At 27.5% G+C, this 19,501-nt stretch overlaps 1 protein-coding gene across 1 annotated transcript in view; it reads left to right on the top strand.

Annotated features, from left to right (window-relative positions):
* Window positions 1–6,133: 6,133 nt before the first annotated feature.
* LOC129964025 (cubilin-like) overlaps window positions 6,134–19,501 on the top strand; it is a 209,012-nt gene continuing 195,644 nt past the window's right edge. The window contains exon 1 of the mRNA XM_056078687.1: window positions 6,134–6,303. The gene's annotated coding sequence lies outside the window, so the exon portion shown is untranslated. The remainder of the gene's footprint in view (window positions 6,304–19,501) is intronic.

Here is a 19,501-nt window from a genome sequence, read left to right as displayed (position 1 = left end):
CTTACACTTTAAGTCAAAAATTCAAGATTTTATTTTAGAATGAAGCAATCGGTGAAAACTTTTATCTAAAGATATAGATAAAAATATTTTCTTTGTATAAAGATATTGACAGAAAATTACGGAAATGAATAGCACTACGAACAAAGAGTTGTATAGTGTATAGAACAGGAGGAGTTAAAAATCTATTGAAGTTTAAAAATATTTTGTTCAGTAAGCCCTTACTTAGTTACAGAAAACATTAGTTGAAATTTTCAGTAACCATTAATCCAAGGAAACAAATTGACCGTCAAAGCAACTGATTTAAAATTAATTAAAAATAGAAAAATACCAAATACTGGCGTCTTACTTAGGATTGATTGATTTCAAATATTTATATTTTGTTGATTTATAAAGAAAAATGATTGAAAATACTGGATTTTGATTTTTTTTTTAATCTTTGTCCCACCACAATTCACAAATTCACAAGCTGCGCGATGTATCAATATCATTGTAACGCAGATTCTCAAGAAGAATACCAATCACTAAATGATGGCCAAGAATTAATTCACAATTTATAATCCTTTTGAAATGCTAGCACAATACAATAAAAACCACAAAGGCAAAAAATATAAGATGAATAGAATAAGTAATTTTAGCTTTTTAGGTGCTATCTAAGAAGTTTGTTAAATTTTAACTGAAGAAATATCGATGCAAAACAGAAAAAAAATTCAAAAAAGAATGTGCAAATGTCACGGTAGTTTCTTTTTATCTTAAAAACTCTAATTACGCTGGCATTGGGACACGGAAACGGTCAATAATTGGTCACCATGTCTGTTAAGTGAAATTAATGCTAATGATATGGCTAATTTGAATAAATGACATCCATGCCAGAGTGTGTTCATTAACAATCAATTGCATCTAAAGATAATGATTTCAGCACACTTCTAACCTGAATTTTGAATCAATTTGATGATTGATTGTCTGATGCATTCCGATAGAACTTCTAATGATTGACAATTTTCCTTCTTTAAATATAAAATGTTTATTTATACATGAGAAGTATAATAAAACGATTTATGAACATCTTGAAAATTAGAATTGTATTTAAAGGCACGTCTTCTTTAGATAAAAATGTTTCTTTATGTTAATGTTTTTTAATATGTAATTTCTTATGTTAATGTTTCTTTATGTTCTTAATTATTTCTTTAAAAAAATTTGATTAATTTGAAAAAAAAAATTGCTTCTGTTTTTGTAAATGTTTCTGAATAATCAATCGCAACTAAAATGTAAGATTTTCGCACATTTTTAACTCGAATTTCGAATAATTTTGAAGTTCGATTGGCCGATACATTCCGATAATACTACTAATGATTAATAGCTTCCCTTTATTTTATTTATTATAAAATGTCTTATTTACATAATTAAAAAAAATGTAGTTCATGAAAGTGAATGAAAAACTTTATTTGAAGACAAATCTTTTAAAATTAAGGGGGTGGGGATAGGTGGTGGATCAATTTCAATAAATAAATTTGTACTCACAATATATTGTTAGTAATCAGTTATAACTAAAGTGAATGATTTCAACATGCTTCTAATTTGAATTTTTAGTTAGTTTTATTATTTATTGTCTGATATATTCCAAACATATTTCTATTGATTGACAGTTTCCCTCTCGATCAGTTCCAATTAAATGTTCGCTCACACAACAAAAAAAGTAAAAGGAGTTTGTGAACGCCTTGTTTTTAGAATAGAATTTCCATCAAAAACATCTTATTTGATATATTATTTTTACTTTAAGAACAGGATAATTAGATATGATTTTCTATCGTGTTAAAATGATTTACTGTTGTATACCAGGCTTCTCTTCAATTTCTAGTTATTATAAATTAATTTCTTATGCCTCTTGATTAAGGCACTACCTCCTATTCTAAAACTTTATTAAGAGTTTTTCCTACATGAGAATCAGAACAAAATATCTTCTGAATCAATCACTAGCAAAACTTCTAGAGAAACTTCTATCTTTCATCCTGAAATGCAATCAAAAGAAACGTTTGCATTTTCCCGGATATCCCAAAATAAGTATATATAAAGCATTTTTTTATGACATTGATGCTTTTGCTTATGATAATAATACTACAAAGGACAAATCATCTTACTTGAGTGTTGAATTTCGCCTAAGGGTGATTTAAATTTGTTCAAGTGAAATTTTGTATTTTAAAAATTATATTTAAAGAAATAAACGATATTCATTCTAAATGCAAAAGTATTATAGTTGCTTATAATAAAAATTTCTTGAACTATATACGGTAATAAAAAAACATTAGTAAAGATTTAACCAGTACAATTTTTACGCCCCATTAAAGTATCAGAGAGAAATGTACTTGATTGAAAGTGTAGGAAGAAAAAAATGTTGTTATTTGTGGGAAAGTAAAGATTATATATATAACTGTTCAATTATTTTCTAAATATATAATTATCTGCTGAAGTTAATTAAATAGTATTGTTTGTATTCTACATTTTAAATAATTAAATTATACAGCTTGGTTAAAAATACCTGACAAAATATAAAAACTACAGAATACCTCACATAATTCCTCTGTTTTGTTAGTATTAGCTATTTATGCTTTGATATAACACGCAAAAAGATTTAAATTAAAATTCTGAATCCATAAAGCTGCCTGAGAATTACTGGTCAGGAATAAAACTTTCAATCTTAGCTCAAAATCATTTATAATCCACTGGAAAGTGGAACATAACAACATGTTTATTTTTTTTAGAATATAGGAAGAAAGTAATATTATAGTATGCAACACTTTTATGATGAGAAATAAGTTCTGAAGAATATATAAATATTGTGAGAAATGCATTTATCTTTCATTTGTTCTGAATTACCGATGCCATTTGGAAGCTCTATGCAGCTCTAAAAGCTATTGTAATAATCAATTTTATTATAAATGACCGTATTGATCCTTTATGTAAATAACATTTTGCATACTCCTCAACTTAGCTAAATTGTTTATTTTACGTTTTAAATGTTTGTCACCAAAGCTGTGTTTGTTTTAGAAATAATACTCAATGCAATTCTAAGAGTTAGTTTAGAAGTAACTCTTCAACAAATTATATTGTTTTGTTCTGAATATAAAGGCATTTTTAGTATTGTATAATTCAATAAAATTGTTTATATTATTCTTTATTTGTTTATGATTAAAAATGTATTTGTTTTAAAAATAATGTTCTATATAATTCCAAGTGTCATTTTAGTATTTTAATCACCCCAGTGTAAAAGTGATTTTATTGTATCTTAATATAAGCAACATTTTGTGTGTTGCATTATGCAGAATTTTTTTATTTTATTATTTAATCGTCTATCGTTAGATAATTTATAGATAAACTAATTAAAGTATAGAATATATAAATTAAGGTGTACGTACACACTAGAAGATTTTTTTTTTTAATTTTAACTTTAAAAATCCAGTTTTTTTTACGGTAGGTTATTAATATATGTTTAAACTCATTTCAGTGAGAAAAAACCATATTACACTAATTATTAATTAATTAAATAATATTTAATGAGCTAATTAGCCTATTTTTTGAAACATGATATCTTAAATTCTAATTTGTACAGACACACAATTCTAATCGGAAATGATGCCTAATATTAGTCTTCATGTTGTCTGCCTCAATCAAGTTATATAAATATATTTTTTTAACAGCTTTTTCATCAACGATGAATAGAAAAAGCGAGATTTTTTCTGTCATTTTAACTTTTAAATAGCTATTAAAAATTTTCTTCTATAAATATAACTTTGATTAAAGCACAAAACATCCGCTATTTCATACAGATTACTTTGATATATACATAATTGTATTTGGTTAATTTCTTGTTGAGTTATGATTGTTTGAATGAAGCAACATAGTGGGGAAATATCATTCTTCATAAAATGAGTTAAATAAAAAATCTTAACTAGAGTTTTTAATGAAAGCACCTCAAGAAAAATAATTATAACTCGAGAAACATTTCGAAAATTGACAGCATCTTAGTATCGTTTGAAAGCCAAAGGATCACAGAACATTATTAAGCAATAAAAAAAAATATTCGATATTTTGAACGATTTTCGAAGTTTCAAGTGTGAACATACACCTTAATATATATCATAAAATATAATATCAGAAAATATAAAATATATTAATTAACTGACTATATCAATTATTTATGAAACTAGTAGGCATGATATAAAATTACTGAATAATCCACTTTAACACTAATATATGCTCAAAAAAACCCTAAAAATTGCATGATATTGGACGAGTATATTTCGATAAACATACTAAAATGAATCAATTTTGACTACATTTGGGTGTTTTTTTATGCTTCAAAAAACACGACTGAAGATGTATCAATAAGGGAGAAGTATAGGATATGCGCCGAGTTAAACACTATCTTGTTTTTTTACAATTTTATTACTTCTTCGTGACCTCTCTTCGGTTTTTCTCCTCGAGCAGATTCACCCTTCTGACCCAGGCTAAGGGTCAGTCGCCACCTCGTCAGAGTCTTTATCTATTGGCGTATATTTTTCTTTCTAGTTTTCGCATTAGTGATGTTCTTAAAATTCAACAAAGAAAAATAAATACACTCAGTCTTCTCATTGCGCAGATCTTGGATGATGCGATTTTGGTTTAACATACTTGAATAATTTAGGAAGAGTATTCATTTATATGGAAACTGAATTTCTGTTTAGCTCCATCAAACATCCTCTCGGGGGGGGGGACCTCGAAATGAGGATGAGATGCTTCCGGTATGGTGGTTAGATCTCGCCACCCTCGAGAGTACACGAAAGCTGGAGGTCTAGCTCCTCCCATCGATGACGGGACGTACTTCCTTAGGGAAGGTTTGTACCGTGGTCCGTGATGGCCCTTAGGACTCAATCACAGTTGCGGCAGACCAGTATTCAGTATTTATTACACGTGTACCTTCGGGAGGGTCGAGGAGTCAATGATATGATATGACTTACCTCGAACACACAAAAGCATATGTAAAATTGCATGAAGCCCCTAAATTTCAGATAAAGAATTTTTTTAATAGTTTTCGTCTTTAATGTTTAATGATTTTAGTGCTAGACACTTAATTTCTTGTCTAAATGAGATAATTAAAAGAGTAAATGAATATTAGAGAATATTTTTGCAAGAAGATTTCAAAATAAATAACAACAACAATTAAAAAAAATAAATTAGGAATAAATTTTAATATTGACCAAATCAAAAGTAGAATAGAAATAAAGCAAATGTAACATTAAAAAAAACCAAAATTGAAAACGTAACAAAAATCATTTTTAATCATCATTAAAAATCATTTAATCATTTTTAATTTTGTGAATTATACAATGGAATTTGCTTTTATTAAAAAAATTATAAACATTTTAAAATTAAAAAAATAAAAATGTTTAAAAAATTTAAAATTCTAAATTAAAAAAACACATATAGTCATTTCATATGGATTTCTGAAATATACTAGACATTTACTTTATGACTGACATGGGTTTTTTTAAAACTACACTATTTTAATTTGCATTGAGCTTTGAAAAAACTAGCAGGGGCTTATCGAGGATAGTAAGTGTCCGAGGCATGATATAATTTTTAGCTGCCATTCATTACTAATGGTGAAGTAAATATAGATGGTACCAAGGTATGCCTTTATTTATTTTTTTTGTCCCCTCGAGATATTTCATTTAAAAAAATAATATAAAAGCATTAATGCTTTGTTCGATGGGAATCATTAAGAATAGCTCCCGGACATCAATACCCCTTTGACTCCAGAGCGCTACGCCACTGAAAATCAGCCACTGCGTATATACATCGATGATTCACTAAGTATGTTTCAAAAAGTATTTTATACGTGCAATTCATTTAAACTATGTTAAAAGAAACTGATTGCTTAATCTGCGCATGCGTGTCAATCCAGCTGTTACTCTCCAGAATCTCTCCCACGGAGCCGGGGCGGAGAGCGGAGAAGTGCCGGGGCGCAGGGAAAACAGTTGCGCCCTCTGCATTCGAAGGGAAATGTGCCAAGATGGCCGCCCGTGAAGCAGCGCCCTGCGATTAGCTCTACCCTTATCAAGACCCAATGAAGGATACAGATTCCAGGGGCGGATCTTTGGCCACCCCGAGTTCTGGTCACCGTGGTCAGCGCCGTCTTTGTGTATGTCTTCCTCCGCTGTGACTGGGGCGCACACACGAACAAATTGCGACCACCATGGGGCGAATATCAACCACTGGGCTACTGTCTGTGAGATTTCGCCCGGCATAGAACCCAACGGAGTAAGGCAGGTTGGTTTTTCCCATTACTCATTGTACATTGTGTCTATTTTTCCCTCCCCCTCTTTTAAACCATATCCACATGATCCCTACTCTAAGGGGTTAGTTTCTTATTTCTTTCGGTAGGATGTCCGTTTCAGTTACAATCGCTGAAATATGTATTGTTGGTTTATAATTTGTATCTAATCAATATACAGATTTAGAACCATTGCGATAGAATCGTAAGTATGATTAAAATAATTTTTTGTTGGTCATTACTTCTTATAACCATTTTTTTATTATATATATAATTTAGACAATTTATGATTAATTTAATTATTTTATTTCGATTTTACGTTTTTTTAGTTTTACAAGCACAACGTTGTTTTATTCAACATTTTCATCTAAGCTACTTTCCAACCCTATCATCGTTTTTATAACATTATTCAATATGTACAGTATATTGTCAGTATTTATTCAATATAATAGTTGCTTATTGTGTCCTTTTCACTGTGACTGAGCGCATACCCTATAGCCTTTCACTTCATTTTCCGCCAGGCATTAAAGTTACGATTAAATTATTAGCTCCGCTTAACATATATTGCTTAGATTTTACAATTCATATGTGATAAACTGTCGTTCAAAAAACTTTCTTTTAAACAAGCTATGGAAATGCTTTGTAAAGTTTTTTTTTTCATTGTTATTTTAATTCGTTATAATACTATTATCCAATCTCTATTGATGATAAGCTATATTCCAGGAAGTAAAATATTTAGTTCTTTTAGAATCTATAAATTAAATCAACGCGGAAGTAAATTAATTATTAGTATGAAATCATAAACGTGTGTTCAGTTTGTGAAGTATAGTTGACAAGTTTTTCCCCCAAGAGAGTAGTCTTTTAAGTACGCTTAATTTTTAAAAAATTTTATTTTTAAATCAGTTTATTAAATCAGAACAGTTTGAAGTATTATTTATATTTTTTCTGAAATTATTATTAAATTATCTTTTAAAACTGAGGTATATAATTACTTTTTAAAGCAAATCAACTTTTAGAAGCTAAAGTATTCTACAAAATTGTCTAACTCATTTAAAATGAAAACAATTTTTAAGCGATTATAAAAAATTAAAAAAATTTGAATATAACAATTAGTAGATTGCAACTATGATAAGTATAATTCATTACTGTTTTCTTTAAATGGCATTTTCAAAATTTCAATCAAAGTATTAATCTCTCAATATTTTGATTTATTTAAATTTTTTTATAAAAATATTTATCAAATTTTTACTATTAAATAAAATTTATGCATCAAATGAATTTCAATTAGCTGAGTCCAAATGCTGTTTTTCAAAACCAAATATAGGCTAATTGTTTTTTATAAAATAAATAATTTTATAATTTTATAAAATTTTTAAAGAATAAATTTTTTTAAGAATAAAATATTTAATATTTTAATAAAGAATTAAGTTAAATTTCTAAACGTATTTTAAAGTAATAAAACTATTAAATTTAAAATAGTTAATAATACTTTTAATAAAGAGTAAAAACTTTTTCTATTATTTTTTAACAATATTATCATCTGTATAATAATATTTTTAATAATTATTAAATAAAATAATGATACCAAAGGAAAAGCTTTTTTATCATATGTTTTAAGTTTAATTTTTAGAAGCATTCGGTGATTCAAATTGAAGTTGAACTTGATAATCACGCATCTCGGATTTTGAAAATGACATTTATGTAACAATTAAAAATGAATCTTATATATTTTTGTATTGATTTTTAAATTAATATAATAATTTAGAATGGTGAAAATATTAATTTATACAAAGCATTTAAATATTTAATAAATACTCTAAGCAGCACTTTAAATTTTAACAAACACCAGAAAAAAATATATTGATTATTAGCTCTCACTTAAATTAAAATGAAGATATTTTATGTGCTTGCCTATTATATAGTCACAAACTCTTAATACATGTAAAATATTTTTAGATTTTTTTTTCCAGTTATAATATGTTATTTCAATATTTCGCTTTATAATTTTTTTTCCTTCTGCAAAATAATGGAATCGCCTGCTATTTGTTTCAGAGATTTTTATGAATTGCTTTTTAATCGCAACGTACCATGACATTACGATTACGCTTACCTATAATAACCGATTCATTTACAATTTGAATATTGTTATTTTCTTTGGTTTTTCAATATCCCATATGCATATAAAATTGCTGATCAAAATTAAACTTACTAATTCCAACTTATCATACTGAATTATAGATGTTGCTACATTATGATACAGAATTCTAGATGTTGTCAATCCAAAAAAAAAAAAAAAATAATAATTTCCAGCGTAAGATTTCATTTTCGGTATTATTACTATTTTGGCAGACATAAATTTAGACATAAATTTTCTGCGGTTGGGTTTGGTTTTTCAATATCCCATATGTATATAAAATTGCAGATCAAAATTAAACTTATTAATTCCAACTTATCATACTGAATTATAGATGTTGCCACATTATGATACAGAATACTAGATGTTATCAGTAAAAATAATAATAATAATAATAATTTCTAGCGTAAGATTTCATTTTCGGTATTATTACTATTTTGGCATGCAATATAAAGCTTTTAGACATAAATTTTCTGCGGCTGGTTTTGTTTTTTCAATATCCCATATGCATATAAAATTGCTAATCAAAATTAACCTTATTAATTTTAGCTTCTCATACTGTTTTATAAATTTTGAAACAGTATGATACAGTATTCTACATGTTATCACTCTAAAAGTAGTTTTCAACATAAGATTTCATTTTATTTGTTCCGAAAATCTTTAAAACAAAGGAAGCATCTGTTAATATTTTCAACTCGGTTTTACAAGCTATTGATTTATATAAATTTAAGCAAAAGCGTTTCCAAGTGATTATGAAACTAGGGAATAATTTCAGTGGCCTAGATGAACAATGTTAAAATATTTCTCAAATCTGTGATGATAAAAGGAGAAAAATAAAAGAGAGAAAATTGTGAGAAGGAAAAAAGTTATCATTAATTGAAATATGCTGTTAGTAGTTAAAGGAAAAGATCTCGGTTTTTATAATATTTTAAAAGAAAGCTATTTTCTAGAATATATAAAAAATACTACTAAATATAAGGATTGCAATTTTTTTTTCTTTTATTTCCCAAGATAATAAGACTAATCAAAAACAAAGAATGAAGATAAAAGCTTTATAGAGAAATGCTGTAGTTGTTATTCTGAATTATATTTATCAATATGATATTCTGTTATTATTCATATATCTAGACTTAACGTGACTTCTGATTCCAAAATTCGTCTCCTAGACTCTCCTAGTTTGACGTTTGGTCTGATTCATCCTAAAAATCATTAAGAAAAAAAAAAGAGATTGAAAAATTAATTAATTATGCTGCATATAATTATTATTGTGGGTTTTTTTAAAATTGGTGATAAACAAGGTATGGTTCAAAGTAAGTTAAACAAGGTATGGCCATATCTATGAAACAGCAATATAACCAATTTATTTTAAAAACAAAAATAATGTGTTAAAAATATATAAAATAAATTATATGAATTTTTTATAGGAAAAAAATATTACAATTCGAATGAAATCTTTCTTGATCTTCTATCAAGTCATTTGCAATAACTGAAATCGACTTTTTTTTTCCTCTCTCTCAGGTTCGGAAAAAGTAAGTTAGGTCTACTTATTTTCAAGGATTGGAAATATTATTGACAATCATATAAAAAGGTATATTTTAGCTTCAGAGATTTGCAGTGTTTCGATATAGCCTACCAGTGTTGTGTGCAATTTATTGACAGAAGTTTGGAAATATTAGAATATCCGAAGCAATGCCATTATATTGATGGTTCGGACGGAACGGTCTATCGTTTAAAAAAATATCTATTACAATTTGTTAATCAATTTTACGAAGTGGGGACTTCATCTTAAATATCAATTATTTCGATGCATGACGCATCACAAGCAATTTTTCTTAAAACCACGTGTTTTTTTTCAGAATGTTCAGTCCATTGGAATATTACATTGTCACTTCATAGCTTTGAAGAGTTGACCACCTTAGGGTATAGGACTACGCATCATAATATTTGCACTTAGATTTGATTTGAGGAGTTCATTTATTTAGCATTGGATTCAAACTGGAACGAAAGCGTGATATAAACTACATATACTGATTCTTTTTTTATGTTATACATACAGTTAAGGTTGCCAATGTTAAATTTAAAGAGCATGTACAGACATTATTGTAATGGCTCTATTTATGCCTCATTTGTAATGGCTGATGCTTTTTTTTAAAATTTGAATTTTTTTTGTTTCAATCTTCAAAATATCATATATGAAAATAAAGAGTTATTCGACATCAAATTATTGAAGGGATGTTTTGAAGCTGTTAAATGTTATTGCTTAGACTGTTAAATTTCATTTCATAAGCCAGTGACCATATCTTTGCAAAAAAAATATGTTTAGCCAGATAATGAATAAAAATTAAATGAACTTATTTCTAATATCTAAAGCATTTTCTGAAATCTGGATGTTTTAAATTTTTGCGTAAAATAAATTTAATCGAAAAGCATCTATTTGAATATGTAGCATCATAATTCAAATCATTGAAGGAATGCTTCCAAGATGAAAAATTTTACAATTATAAATTAGTATTAATTTTATTCAAGTGTCATTATCCATATATTTAAAAATATATTTTTTTAGCCAATTCAAGATAAAAATTGCACAGATCTAACTATAAGTGTTGATGCATCTCCCCCCCCCCGCAGCTTCTTCAAACCTGAATATTTCAAATCTTTGCTGAAACTTTATTTTCATCGAAGAATCATATCTAGAATGTAATTAATGACGAATATAATAATTATTGAAGAAACATTTTAAATCTGGGGAAATATTATATTCAGGATTGCTTTGTTGAATTGAAAATATCATTTGTAATACTTTTAAGGAAAAAACGAAAGAAAATTCGAACTTCTAACCCGAAATATAGTACAATATTTTAGGCTAAATCCGCCTTTTTTATATAATTTTTCTAAACTTTATTCTTTAACCTTACAATCTCTAATATATATACTTTAATGCATTTATGTTTTGACGTAATCTGCCAAAATATAGGTGCAGTTACTAAATCATAAAAAAAATATTGTTGTGAAATATTCTTAGTTGTTTTTTCAAACTCATTAAAGTTAGAAAAAAATGTATGAAGCTGATATCATGGGAAAGCTAATATTTTTAATTTTCAAATGGTGCAAAAATGCTCTTTGAACAATAATATGCTCTTAAAATTATGAAAAAAAATTAATTTAATTAATTTTTAATTACAAAAACTTGAAAACTTGAAAAACTTGTCTTAATGAGTGAGTATTCATTATCCAAGAAATAATAACGTACCATCTTTGGTACCTTAGATCTAACGATATCTGTCCTGTATAACTTTTTTTCACTATGTTTAATATCCCATATCACAAATTATCGATAGTGCACCAGATTAAAAACATTATCGCTTTCGAAGATACATTTCGTCTATGTCTATTTATGTATACAATATAAATGTACTAATTGCAATAGTTGATGCAATTTTTTTTCAAATCTAAATGTTTCCTGTTTTGGTTCAAATCAGATTTTCATCGCAACTCTATTGGTTCAAATTGGTTCTGCAGAATTAAAATTCATATCTTCGAAGGAATGTTTCTAACATGGAGAAATGTAACAATTGGAATGGTTTAGTTCCCTTACGCACGTTTTTAATCATAGTGAACCGCATTTTAATTTAAGTATTCTCAAAAATTTCTATTGAATCTTCTAAATGGATTATTAAAATAATCGTATATGATTTTAATGATTATTGAGAATAATTTTAAACATTATTTATTAATTTCATATTCAGAGAGTTCTAAAAAGTAATGATTCATGCATATTTCAAGAAAAATATTTTGACATTTGCCATACTTTCTTTTTGTTTGTTTTTTTATATGCTGAAGTAAAATAAAATGCATTCAGTAAGAAAATCTCCCGATTATTTGCCTCAACAGATTCTAAAGGTTTATTTTACTATTTTGTAACACAAGAGCTCTCTCTCTCTCTGTCACACACACACACACACGCACACACACAAACATATACACACAAAGACACACACACATATATACAGGGTGTCTCGAAAACCTTGACCACGGCTTTTATTCCTTAAATATTGATCATAGACATATACTGTAAACTACAAAGTTGCGTAAAAATAGGTGTAAAATGTTAGGAAATCAATTAAAATTTTCAGGGGATTAAACTTCAAAAAATACGAAATTTGAATTTTTATACGGATCCCATACAAAAAAATTCCCAGTGAGTAAAATGTGCCCCATCCTCTAATAAGGTCATGTACAAAATTTCAGCAATTTATCACAAAAAGTCTCAAAAATATGAAACTACATAAATGCTAACTTAACCCATTTTTCGATGCCTGGATATTAATTCGTAAAGAGAGAGAGGAAAAAAAAAACCCATGTCGGATGTTCATGTTTTAGGGGCCGTACACTAATTAACAAAGAAAGTAATGATTGAATAAATAAATAATAATTTTACTATTTATTGGTTCGAAAGTATTAAAAATTTGTAGAAATAATAACTTAAAAGAAAGATTACATAAAGAAAAGATTACAAAAGGAAGGATTACTTAAAGGAAATATTACAAAAGTTGATTTTTTTTTACAAATTCATTGACTGTGGTAATTTTAAGTTATATTCTGTAATTTATGATATAAGATTTTAAAGTATTTTTCAGGAAGCATAGATTTTAGAATCTGTATTTAAAACTAAAGATATAAAGCATATTTTAATATCTTATGATGCATTCCTGCGTCGTGTCATCTGCACTGAAGCTGTAAGCATTTGCATTTTAATTTGTGATTGACCCTTCACCAACTTTGTTTTCACATATCTTTGATAATTTTCATGATAAAATTCTTAAATTTTGTACACGCCCTTATTAAAGGATAGGGCACATACTACTCATTGGGAATTTTTTTGTACGGGGTCCAAATAAAAGTTTAAATTTTGTATTTTTTAAAGTTTAATTCAATTTTAATCTATTTCATAACATTTTCCGCAACTTGTATTTTACAATATATGTCTGAGATCAATATTTAAGGAATTAAAGCCGCGATCAAGATTTTTGAGACACCCTATATATATATATATATATATATATATAAGAAAGGCTTTTAATTTATACTTCTAAACTTCATATATTAAAAAAAAAATGTTATTTTTTTATTACTTGAAAGGAAATACTCTTATTTTTATTACATTTCAATTTACGAAATATTAACCCTAGTAAATAAATGAAAGGAAACATATCTTGTTTTCTAGAAGTATTAATAAAAAAATTATACAGAAGAAATATTAAATCTACATTGCTTGATTTTGATAGTTGCCTACCAGTTTTATGCTAATCGGTATGAATAAAAATAAATACAGCAAAAAAGAAATTATTAAAAGATTTAATATTTGACTTTTTAAAATTAATGTCAATAAACTAAAAACGTTAATTATTGAAGTAAAATATTTGCTGGATAAAACATCTCTCTTCAAGTCCAAAATGCCATAAATGAAAAATAAATTGAGTTTAACTATTAAAGTATTCAAAATTATTTAAAGAAAGCATTAATAATTTTGTGCAATTTGTGATAATAATAAATCTGTGCAATACAGGATTGAATATAATAAAAAAATTTCAGACAATTTTTAAATTTTTACATTATTGGTTAATTGAAAAATTTGCACAAATTTTTAGGGTAAATGAATTCTGCATGTCGAAGCAACGATTTCCAATTCAGGGCTAAACCAGCAAATTGGCGGTACTCCTGTAGAATTATTAGTACAGTAGACTCTTGATTATCCGCGGGCGGGTTATTCGCGCCTGCCGCACAAAGTTTTTTTTTTTTTTTTTTTTTTTTGACTGATTTTTACATAAAGGTGCAGTTTTACAGTTATGCTTTTATAATTACATAATACATAACAGTATTAAAACAGTACATATGTATTAATTTTTCTGTGTATCCTTGACGCCTCTAGTAAAAAAAAAGCACTTTTCTGTTTTCATTAACAAAATGAATTTTAGGTTAGTTTTGAGTGATATACTAAAATATTAAGCGTCAGTTAAACATTTCCTTCTGTTTATTTTACGTTTTATTGTACATAAAACAATTTTTCAAAGTTGGAATGACTGTTTTCTTTTTTGTTATACCCGTTTTTAGCTTTTTTCGGATTATCCGCGGCGGCCGCGCCACCCAATTCCGCGGATAATCGAGAGTGTACTGTAATAAAGGAATAATCAGTGAATTCAATAAAATGAATATACAATGAAAAATATAAGTGGATTTAATAAATTATCATCTTGGTTTAACTGTGAAGTTACAGAGCGCGATAAATATAATACCAATAAAATTTGACATAAATTAGTTAAAGAGGATTTACTAAAAATCTTGACAAAATATTCTTACAATTTCTTTTATTCATCTAAAATATATTGTGAAATCTTTGATAAAAATAAGTGACTCGTTTTATTATACCACATAAAAACTTTTCATTTGGTCTATGCTTGAATTTATTTTCCCAAGATCCAATTGCTCAGTGAAATATTTCATAAACGCATAACAGCGCGCACAACATATTCAAACTACTTACACATTATCCAGGAAATGCGGAAAAAGACCCGAAAACATATAGCTGATATATATTTTTAAATCCAACGTTATATGGCGTTATGAAGAACTCCTGCGATCCATTATTCATAACTTTTAGAGGATAACGTAATCCTTTTATTAAAAAAAATTGAAAAGATAAAAAAATAAAATAAATAAATTTAGATATCGAAAACTTTCCTTACGCATCTGTATTTTCTTTACGGCCAAACAACTTATTTATAAGAAATAACATATTTCTCTGCACTCCCTTTATTATTTTTTTCCCTTCTCTTCCTTTTATAAATTTTACTTGCCTCAAAAGCATTGGATTATTTCGAGCTCCGGGCTCACCTGGGTCAAATGTATATACCTCTATATTTACTTATGAAAAAAAGCAGATTGATTTAGAAAGTGAAGTTGCGTCATATATGTTTGCATAGAAATAGAAAATTCCAGCTCCGTCTTTTTCCGCTCTTTCTGTGAAAAAATAAATCTAGTTCTGGCTGGAGTTGGCCCAAACCACAAACAGAAAAGTACACCTGTATCGGTAAGAGATAAATCGTTTTTCGCCGCACCTGACAATAAAACATTTTTTTATTTTTTTAGTTTGGTGTTCGAAGTTATTTCAAACTGATGTTTCGAGGTTGAATTTTTACCTCTTAGTCTAATGAAGATTTTTTTCTGAAAAGAAAAGGAATCTTTTAACGCTTTAAAATACTTTTTTTTCTAGTCATGGCATGTAAAAATATTTCTAGGATTGAGATTGGCTTTAAGAAAAGTGACTCATTTAGCTTATCAAATCAATTTAATTTCATTCATTAATTAATTTGGTTAATTAACAGCTAAGTAACAAATCAAGGTACATTATTTTGTGTGAGATAAAGAACTGAAGCATCTAAGTGTCTGTCTTATTGAAAAATTTGACAGAACCAACCTCCATAACTTCACCTTAATGCAAAGATTAATGAATTTGATTGTAAGCATACTTCCCATGGAGCTAGAAAGAATTAAATTAAATGTTGAAATTTCATTTTTTGAATGAAATTTTATGCATAAATATCTTAGTATCTGTCTATTTAATTAAAATAATTGCCAATAGTAAAAAATCAGGCAACCCCCACCCCAATTCTAAACAGTGAACCAATTTGGTCAGTGTTTATTTTATATGAAAACTCATGATGATATGTCATCAATGATTTCCTGTTTTTTATTTTTCTCCATTTTTAAGAGATACGGAGCAAAATAAAACTTTGGTGAAATAGCCTAGCCTCGACAGCTGGGTTAAATTCATTAACTCATTTTGCCATTTTACAAGCAAAGCTAATAGCTCAGAATATTCCAAGTTTTTGAACCAATTTAAGACAGTAATTTATATATTTATACCTTTGAATTAAAATGGCGCCTCAAGAATGTACTTATTATAGCTGATTAAAGCTTGTTATTAAATAATTTAAATTTTATATATATATATATACAAAAACTTAAAGAATATTTTTATTAATTTATATTAATCAGAAAATAATATTTTTTTAATCAAAAGTCGTAAAACATGGGAAGCTGGCATTAAATCCTTTAAGTAAACTAAGATATTAATCATATTCATAAAGCGTTTTAATTTTAATGAATGCTTTTGAATTTTTATCGTATAATATTGACTATGAGTGATATGTAAATTTGAAGTAACCCCATAACCCTTATCTATACGATATCAATACAATAATTTTAATGTTCAACTAATCATCTTTGGCGACCAGTTAATTCTTCAAGAATATAAGTCGAGTTTTATTTTCATTAAATCTCTTACACGTAACATGATGCTCATGATTTTCTCAACAAATTATTTGTAAACTTTAAAATTGTAGCAATCATTAAAGCTGTATTTTTTAATAATTTCACACCTGTTTATAACATATCTGAGCACCGAAATGGAACGAATCCATAACAACATAAAACAATTAAAGTTCTTGGGTAACTTATTCCAAATTTTATGGAGAATATGAAAACTACATTTCCAAGTAATGTGATTTCGTAATCTTATTCCTCCTGTAAAATGTGCAAATAATAACCATAATCTTTGTTTCTTGGTTATCATAAATAAAAGAAAATCTTAAGAATGAGACAGATATAAGGCGAAATAATGAAACGGTTTTAACTCCATAACTCTAGCTAATGTGAGAATTTCAGCGCTACAAAATATGGGGTAATTTTTCGTAAACGAAAACAGAATGGAAAATGAGCGACTGGTCGATTTCAGCCGAAAACATCCTTGTCAGGGCCCTATCAGACGGGAAAATTTAGGGTGAATCCGGGCTCTTAGGGTCAACCTCATTCCAGAAATGAATGAATTGTTGAAAAAAAACTTTGTGCAAAATATCTTTTAAAAAGTTCTGCATTTTCAGTAAAATTTTCCACGATAACTAAATTTCTATAAGTAAGAATGAATACTATCAGAAATTAAATGCAATTTAAGTTTTAAAATGATGTAAAATTCATTTATGTGGAGTAATATTTTAGGAATTTTCTCCAAAAAATGCCACAATTTCTTTAATTTTTTTAATTAATTAAAATGTTATCAAATGTTTCAAAAACATCCATGCCCCAAGTGTACATTTTCATCCTTCGGAAGTTATTTGTACGAAATTTGGAAGTTGTAGGTCAAAGAATTTGGCCTGTAGAGGGTTTAATGGTTTAGCATATACAAACATTCTCTTTTATTAATAGTAGAAATATATATTTGAGAAAAGTAATTTCCTTTCAAATATATATTTGAGAAAAGTAATTTCCTTTCAAACATATATTTGAGAAAAGTAATTTCCTTTCAAATATATATTTGAGAAAAGTAATTTCCTTTCAAATATATATTTGAGAAAAGTAATTTCCTTTCAAATATATATTTGAGAAAAGTAATTTCCTTTCAAACATATATTTGAGAAAAGTAATTTCCTTTCAAATATATATTTGAGAAAAGTAATTTCCTTTCAAACATATATTTGAGAAAAGTAATTTCCTTTCAAATATATATTTGAGAAAAGTAATTTAGTGTTGCCGTAACTTGTGAATAAAAACGAATCCAAGAACACGCGCATACACTCAAAAAGGAAAATATATATATATATATTCTGAAAGTTGGTCAAGATAAATAGAAAACAAAATTTTGTTCTGCCTCAACTACAATAAGCCAAGCACAAGGCAAAGATCTTTTTCTGAAAGGGACTGGTTCGCAGCCAATCACAAGAAAGTTTCGTATTGGATGCTCTTTGACGAATGCTTCGCTTTGATCAGGGAATTCCAATAACGATCGTTCTCTATCTTTGAGCAGTGCTGGGATATCTATTTTCTACAATGTGTACTTTAGCGCAGATAACCCATAAAAAATCTCTGATAAAAACCTACCAATCGACAGAACTAGTTCAATCCAGCTTACACAAGACTGGAGTTGCCTGTTTTATGAAGAGATTTTTAGTTTGACAATGCTTATAAACATGGGCTATCTATAAGTTAAAGCATGACCGATGTAAAAATTGTTCTAAAAAAAACAGAGCAATCCAAAGGATATAGAGCGTCCAAATATAGCATCCAACTTAGATATTAGCATAGCAATATTTATATGTTGGTGTATTCTGTAAATGAGGTTGTAAAATTCGTGATGCCCGATGTGAACTGAGTTGAATAAATTCAAAACGTTCTGCAGAGTAATCCATTAGAATACATGAATCAACTATTAATTACCTTTGGGGTAGTAAGTACTCACTAAAGGAGAGGTTTCAACACTTTAATTAAAAAATAAATTCAAATGATAGCGATTCGCCCTAATAATTTAGCTTAGCTAGCATATTACTACCCAAAATCCATTTTTACATAATTTCAACAAAGTAGATTTTCATTGAAAATTGAAATAGCAGAGAAATGAAAAATCTCTGAATGGACAGAGAAGTCATGAATTTTATGTTGCTGAAAGAATATTTTTTGAAGTCATGAATTTGCAATTAAAAAAGAATATTTTTTAATGTCATGAATTTGTAATTAAAAAAGAATATTTTTTGAGGTCATAAATTTGCAATTAAAAATATTTTTGCAATTTTTTGATGCATTTATTTATTCATTTTATAGAGCAATCGAAATATAATCTAAGCACCTGGGATTGATGTTTTCTTCATGAAAATGTGTTACAAATTCTGCATGAACGAGTTTTTTAAATGTTGGGTTGCTATAGTTAAGCGGATGGCAGAAGAGAGAAGCAGGCATAATAAATTCATCATTTGTCGATTTGAAAAAAAAAATGTTGTTTGCTGTCCAAAATGATTATTTTTATGATTTGAATTAATTCTTACATTTTCGGTACACAATATTAAGAAGTGTTTCAAATGGGTTTTTTTCAAGGTCTATTACACAAGGATGAAGGGATAATTTAAATATTTTAAACACTTTGTCAAACACGGATCAGGATTGTTTGTCAACGGATTCTAAAACAATCCAAGCTTTTGCACATTCGTTAGGGTGGGTTTAATTCGACAAAATAG

This window comes from Argiope bruennichi, chromosome 3 (genome assembly GCF_947563725.1).
Source record: "Argiope bruennichi chromosome 3, qqArgBrue1.1, whole genome shotgun sequence".
Classification (NCBI taxonomy): domain Eukaryota; kingdom Metazoa; phylum Arthropoda; class Arachnida; order Araneae; family Araneidae; genus Argiope; species Argiope bruennichi.
This window is presented reverse-complemented; position numbering and strand designations above follow the sequence as displayed.